The sequence below is a fragment of the Phoenix dactylifera genome, unplaced genomic scaffold (assembly GCF_009389715.1).
Source record: "Phoenix dactylifera cultivar Barhee BC4 unplaced genomic scaffold, palm_55x_up_171113_PBpolish2nd_filt_p 001778F, whole genome shotgun sequence".
NCBI classification, from domain to species: Eukaryota; Viridiplantae; Streptophyta; class Magnoliopsida; order Arecales; family Arecaceae; genus Phoenix; species Phoenix dactylifera.
The window spans coordinates 54,514-61,692 of record NW_024069076.1 but is presented as its reverse complement, the minus strand read 5'-3'; the positions used below and the strand labels follow the sequence as shown (position 1 = coordinate 61,692).

Genomic DNA, 7,179 nt, shown 5'->3' with positions numbered 1-7,179 from the left:
TTTCAGAGTATAAGATCAAAACTTATATACTTGAAAAATATATCATCATGTTGGATCATTAATTCTTAATGACTTCAAAGTTCTTTTATGATAATAAGAGCATTGGGGCACAAATACCAAAATATGGATTCATGCAATTTTTGATACATCTTAGAGCTCTTTTAAAGACTTTCTTTTATTCCTTTAGAAAATAAGCACAATTTGATACATAAAAATATGAATTGGCACAAAATTAAAGTTCTAAAGAGCAAGCCAATTTGGACTCATTAGTGAATTTCAAAATAGATTTTCTAAGAGATACTCAAAAAAATTCAACACATTATTCTCCCCCTTTTTCATTAAATTAGAGGCTCTTAAGATCAACTATTTGAATTGCAATTTGGTTCATGATTGATGCATAAGATATACTAACCAAATAACAAGCCTTTTGTGTATCGTAAAGATTTTCAGATTAAATTTCAGATGATACATATTGGAGAGTATTAGGATCACTTTTTATTTAGTATTCTTTCTCTCTCCTTTAGTTATGGATTTATGCGATTAAGTTCCATATGATCTTTCCTTCTGAAATTTTCTTTCTCCCCCTTAATTGATCGTTCCTATTTAAGAGTTTAGAATTTAAAGATAATGTTCAATAAAATTATCAATCTCGAAAATATATTTTCTAAAAGTTTCAGCATATTTTCATAAGACTCAAGGTTTGAGATAAGACAACCTTTATAGAACTCAATTCAAGGCAAGCAATGGCAACACAAGGAGGTTTATCAAAATCAATCCATAAAACATTCAAGATATTCATCAAATGGATGTAACCTTTTGCATTTAGATTGAATATCTAAAGCTCCCCCTCAAAAGATGCATTTTTCTTTAATCATTCTTTTCTTTGTTGAATTTCAGATTTTGATGATAAGCGTGAATAGAACTGAAATTCTATGATATCGAGAATGTAGAGTGATCTAGAATTATTCAAAATTTGTAGCAATTACTCTTTCTAATCCTTCAAGAACAAGTTATGCTTTCTCTTAATCTTAGAGAAAATGTATAGAAATATTAATCAGAAAATGATTCATTTGAAGCTCAATTTCTTTCAAAAGCATTTACATTTTCTTTCTTTAAGAATCATTTGAGTGAGCTGAAATATTTCTAGCTTTAAGATTATTCACTCTATATATATATTTTGATGGAAGTCTTTAAGAATGTAGGAGAGAAAAATATATAGATGATCATTGAGGTATATATATTTATAGAACTCAATTTCTTAATCATAGTTTTTCAGCAATGTATACATGAAGCACAATAAATCTTTTCAATATCAAAATAAAATAATATTTTTAAAAATATTTGTTTGCAATCAAGATCATCGAAAGATACATCATTTAGACCAATATTAGTACACGTTAAAGATAAGAAATGATATGTTTCAGATACGTATCGGGGCAAACAATCAAGGCATCAGAATTATTCTATTTTTCTTAAACTATAGTTTTTATCTAGAAATTATATTGAGTTTAAGCTTTTATACAAAATCAGATTCCGAATTTCATAAAGATTTTCAATAGAGGCTTTCAAAATCATAATTTGAGATATGTATCTTCCACATTGTAGCTCATCTTAAATCATTACGATTGAAAACACATATTTCAAACATATTAGAGCATATTCAGAATCTTTGTATTTAATGTTGAGTTTTGGTACGAATTAGAACATTATATACCAAATTTAGGCAAGTTGAAGGATAAAACAAAATCAATTCATTTTGTCTAAATAGAGATATCCTTCTCTTCTCCTTTTTATAAATTTATTCAACTTTCAGATTTTAAAGATGATTGTGAACGACAAATCTGAAATTTCTTTTCAATAATACTAAAAAAAAAATTTATGTAGTATTTCAAACATTCAATCAAATTGTCCAAGCATGGAGCATTACAAAATATTGAGAACCCATAATTCAAGACATCATACCACATGCAAAATATATTATGTGTTAAGTCATGCATTAAAATATTAAGAACAAGCATGTCAATGATCAAAATCAATTCTTTTCAAATAAACTTCCCCTATTTAAATATAATCTTGCACTGATTTCATCCTTAAAGTATGTTTTTAAGTGATTAAAAATTTAACTTGATTCTTCTTATATACTTTCATTTACTTTGTCTTTCATTTTTACTTTCTTATGCTCTATACTCTATTTGCTCCCTATCCGGTGGAGTTGGAAGGGGCACGAGGTACTACCACTAGCCTCCCTCTTGTGCCGTTCCTAATATACCCTACACCAAATAGTTGGATCAAATAGTGCCGGGTACTACCACTAGCCTCCCCATTGGCACCATCCCTATGATGAGCAATACAGAAAGGTTAAAATGTTCACTTCAAACTCTTCCTGTTTAAGTGTAATTAATTACAGATTTTATTCCTTCTAAAAGAATGCTCACACAAGTCTCACAAATGTGCCGAATATATTATGCTTGTTTTGCTTTTCCTTAAGATTAGAGTATTTGCCTTTACTTAGATTTTACTTCTCTTGAATAATATCCATTTTCTTTTCTTTATCTCTCTCTCTTTTTGTTATTCTCAAGTAATTTACATGAAAGAGCAGAATAAAGAAATAATCTTATGTATCATATAGATGTATATCATGCAAATAACATTTTCATTATGCTCAAGAATTCATAGCTTCTCACAAGTCATTTTAAATCAGCATTTTAAGCATATACTTGTGTATTTCATGGTTATGATATAGGCAAAGGAATATTTTAGTTTGAGCAAACCATGAATCAATTTCTAAAAGCATAAGTCAATTAATACATATATAGACATGATATCAAGAAATTAATAATTAAAGATTTTAACCATGCCACAATAAGATTTAAGTTATTGACTTTGCTCAGCTAATTTATGAGAGAGTATCTAAAATTACCGATTCATTCTGCATTCTTCAAGTCAAATACCTACTAGATCTCTTATGTGTAACCTTTTGGCTGAAGAAAGTCCTCTCTCTTGTTTGCATATGAATGTCTATTATACCTTTCATGGAGGTGTCCTTCAAGTTGAAATTTCTTATTTCTTGCTCATAGATCCTGCATTATCAACAAAATTCTTTCTTTTTTGAAAGAAAGTCATTAGTTTCTTCGAGATACAAAACATTCATATAGCATATTTCTTAACTAGGTGACTCAACATAAGATATGATAATAATTGAATGTTGAGTCACTTTACTCAAGAGATTGCCTGAATATAAGCAAACATATGTCACTTGAACTAAAAAGATAGTTTCATTAACCAAGATGGTTCAAGGACAAGTATGTGAAGCAATAGGAAGATTCATCAAGGTCAAATCAATTTCTTGTTTTCAAAATTAATTTAGTTTAGATTTTATTTGCTTAAGATAATTATCAATAAGACACGCTAGCTAAGTTTTAATCAACTTATCTTAAACAATTATTTCTATCAAAATTCAGATTATGATTTATTTGTTATCAATAAATATGATTCATTAGAGTTAGATTGAAGTCTTGCACAAGGGCACATAATGAGCATATAATCTGGTCTACTAGCTGTACGATAAAATACTTATTCTATCATGCTTCAATATAGCTTTAAAACAATAGATCTACTTTGCTCATCCTTTTCAAATTCTACAGATGGGGTCATAGACATACCTTCTTCATGCCAATCTTCTATAAAAGTTTTCTTGTGGACTAACTTTGGTCAATGAAGATCCCCTTTCTTCTTCTACATACCTACAGAATTTTTAAGTTCTTGGAGTGATTGCATTGTATTCTGATTTATTTGAGTCTGCCCTTGCATGAAGGTTTGCAAAGTATCTTCAAGGGATTTCCTATGTGGTGGCACATAAGGAGTAGGAACAGAATTTCCTTGAGATTCATTGGCAGTGGGTCCATATCTCCAACTAAAGTTAGGATGGTTTCGCCAATTAGGATTATATGTTTCTGGAAATGGTCTTTTATAAGTATTGGTGAAATTTGCTTGATCATGCAACACTTCTTGAAAGTAGGGATTGTAGGACAATCCTTGGTCACATGTGCATTACTCTCGCAAATTCCACATATACTTTCAACAATAGTTTGTGCTTTTCCTATATTGGCCTTGCTTAATTCCATGCTTCAACCTTCCTAGTCAGATTAGCAATTTTTACATTGACATCATTATCATCTTTAATAAGATATATTCCTCCTTTTGCATTAGGTGCTATTTTAGATTTTTCATTTTTATTTGTCGTATCCCAAGCTTATGCATTTTCTGCTAAAGATCAAAATAGTCCCAGGCTTCATTTGGTTCCTTACTCATGAATTCACCGTTACACATCATTTCTACAAATTGTCTCATATTGGAGGACAAACCATCATAAAGAAACTAATGACCCTTCAAATTTCATATCCATGATGTGGGCAAGCAAGCAGAAGGTCCTTAAATCTTTCCCAACACTGAAAAAATATCTCTCCATCTTTTTGTGCGAAGTTCATGATATTTCTTCTAAGTGTGTTTGTTTTATGTGTTGGGAAGAATTTCTTTAAAAATTCTCGTGTCATTTCTTGCCAGGTAGCTATGGTCCTAGGCCTTAAGGAGTGTAACCATGACTTAACTTTTTCCTTTAAGAAAAAGAAAATAACTTAAGTTTAACTACCTCTTCAGTGACATCATTGAAATGAAGTGTTGAACACATTTCATCAATTCTTTCAGATGCAAATAGGGACTTTCAGAATCAAGTCCGTGAAACTTTGGGAGTAATTGATTATTCCTAGTTTCATGTCAAAAGCTCTCGCAGCAGTAGGAATAACCATACAGGATGGGTACTGGTCTTAGTGGGTTGTAGATAATCACGAAGCGTTCTAATAGGTAAGTCATCTTGAAATTCATTATCTCCCTGATTACTACCATTATCTTCCATTTGATTATTTGAATTTTGAACAATTAAATTTTTATCTCTTGATTCAACTCAAAATAATCTATTCTTTTTATCTCTCTCCCACAACAGCATATACTGAAATTTTATTTTATTATATATATATATATATATATATATATATATATATATTTTTGTTGGTATAAGTACCACCTAAAGAGATCTAAACACTCTAAAAAATTTAATTAAAATTAAACATGCATTAAAACATCACCCAATAAGTTCTAATGTTTTCCTAAAAATTCTAGACAGCTCCTAACTGTTTGAAGAGGGCACCTAAGCCTCCAATCTGGTCTAGTAACCTTAGTCGACCAGGTAAGCTCCCAGGTAAGTGGAGGGGTCACGATGCGTGTAGCAAAGGTCTCACTTAAAATCCACTTTCCTCGAACAGAAATTGTCTCCCTTCATCACTTAGAGGGACAAAGCTAGCCTAGACATCGACCCGGGCCATAGAGCGAAATTGGTGTAACTTTCAGTGGTCTTCGTCCTATTGAGCTCGAATATCCTTAGGGGCCAACATCTAGTTAATTTTAATTAGGCTTAGGATATTTATGCACTGGGATGATTTTTGGGCTAAGGACGAGTGATGAAATCCCGACCTTATCTTTTAATGGGTTCAGCCCTTAGATTATTTTATGCAAATACTTTATACTATATGCAACAATCAAGAGATTTTTAACATTTTATGTCATGACATTAAATTGCATTTGAATAGTTGATCAAACAAACTAGTTATTTTTTTTATTTTTTTATTATTTTAATTAATATTTTTTTTATTTTTTAAACAAGAGTAAAATTCTAATCTAGGAAAAATAGGACTAGTATGAACAAAATAGAAAAATTAAGTTAAATACTCACGGCCGGAGTTCGTTCACTCCGGGAATCCAAAAATATGATCTTGATCTTTCTCGTTACTGGTCCTGCTTTGTGTCGCTCTTGAATCTGAAAAGATTTGAAATTTTAGCCATGTTAAAAATAAAGAAAGATTGAAGAACTAAAAATTAAAGATTGAAATTTGCAGCCTTGTTCTCGTTCCCACGTGCAAATCCCCGGCACGGCGCCAAAAACTTGCTACGGTTTTAATCTGGCCTTTTTTTAAAAGAGAAATTAAATGTAGAATACCCCAAGTATAGGTGTAGCAAAATAATATTCTCGGTGAGTCCGAAGTCGAATCCACAGGGATTTGACAGTGAACAAAACTAAAGGCTGAATAATATTCGGATTGACAAAAATATAACTAAGGCATCAGGATTCAACCTAGCACTTCATCATGCTTTTCTTAAAATCACCTATTAATCATAATAAAATAGATTTAGTTTATGGGCAACATTACAGTAATTCTATTTTAAACTACAGGGATTTTAAGCATCTGTTATACCCGGGAGAAATAACAAATCAAAGAAAATATATAAGTTTGAAATAATTTCAATCAATCTACTGCACCATAAATCAAATCAAAAACACTAAATCCCATTGATGATTAAAGGAAATACATGAAGAAAATGCTAGGCTTTTTCTAGCCTTAGCTAAAAGAGATTTAGCTATCCATATGAGATGCAAGCATTTTTATAAAAGGGATTAGCATAGAATAAATAAATAAAGCATAAATCCTTTTTTTTTTCCTTTCTTTGGTTCAGAAAATAGGGCACTCTGTTTTCTCTCCCGGCTGCCTTCTCCCCTCCGTGACCTCCCCTCCTCTCTCTTCCGACTGGGAAAGATGCAAATGTTGGCTTCCCCTCCTCTCCTTGTTCCGTCCCTCCTCTCCTTTGCCTCCACCGACAGCAAAGACTTGGGATGGAAGAGCCGCTAACACTTGGATGGATCCGGCCGGCTGTCCTCTTCTCCTCCCTCGCCTGGCTGAGAAAAATCGGAAGAAGGACTGCGGTTGTTTGGCTTCCCTCTGGTTTCCTTGTTCCGTCCCTCCTCCTCCTTGATCCGTGGCCTCCCTCCTTTTATAGACACCTTTAGCGTATTGGAGAAGCTGGAACGCTGCTGGGAGCGGATGAGATGCGTGGATTTGAATGCAGAACCCACGGATGAGCCGTGGGGTGGATGAAGTCGAATCGCTTGGGACTCTTCGGTTGGGAACGTTGCAGAAGTTTGAAAAGGGATGAGACGCGGGGTGGAATGATCCTGCTAGTAACGGCTGGAAGAAGATAAAACAATCGGATGGGGAGTTGCTGAGGTGCGGTTGAAGATTTGGCTTCTTCCCTTTGCTACCGTTGGGAATTTATTTGATGTTTGAGAAGACT

At 32.5% G+C, this 7,179-nt stretch overlaps 1 non-coding gene across 1 annotated transcript; it reads left to right on the top strand.

The window, feature by feature from the left end:
• Positions 1 to 4,398: 4,398 nt before the first annotated feature.
• LOC120109082 lies at positions 4,399 to 4,505 on the top strand. The gene has a single exon (XR_005510121.1). It is a non-coding gene; the product is annotated as a small nucleolar RNA R71 (small nucleolar RNA).
• Positions 4,506 to 7,179: the final 2,674 nt, after the last annotated feature.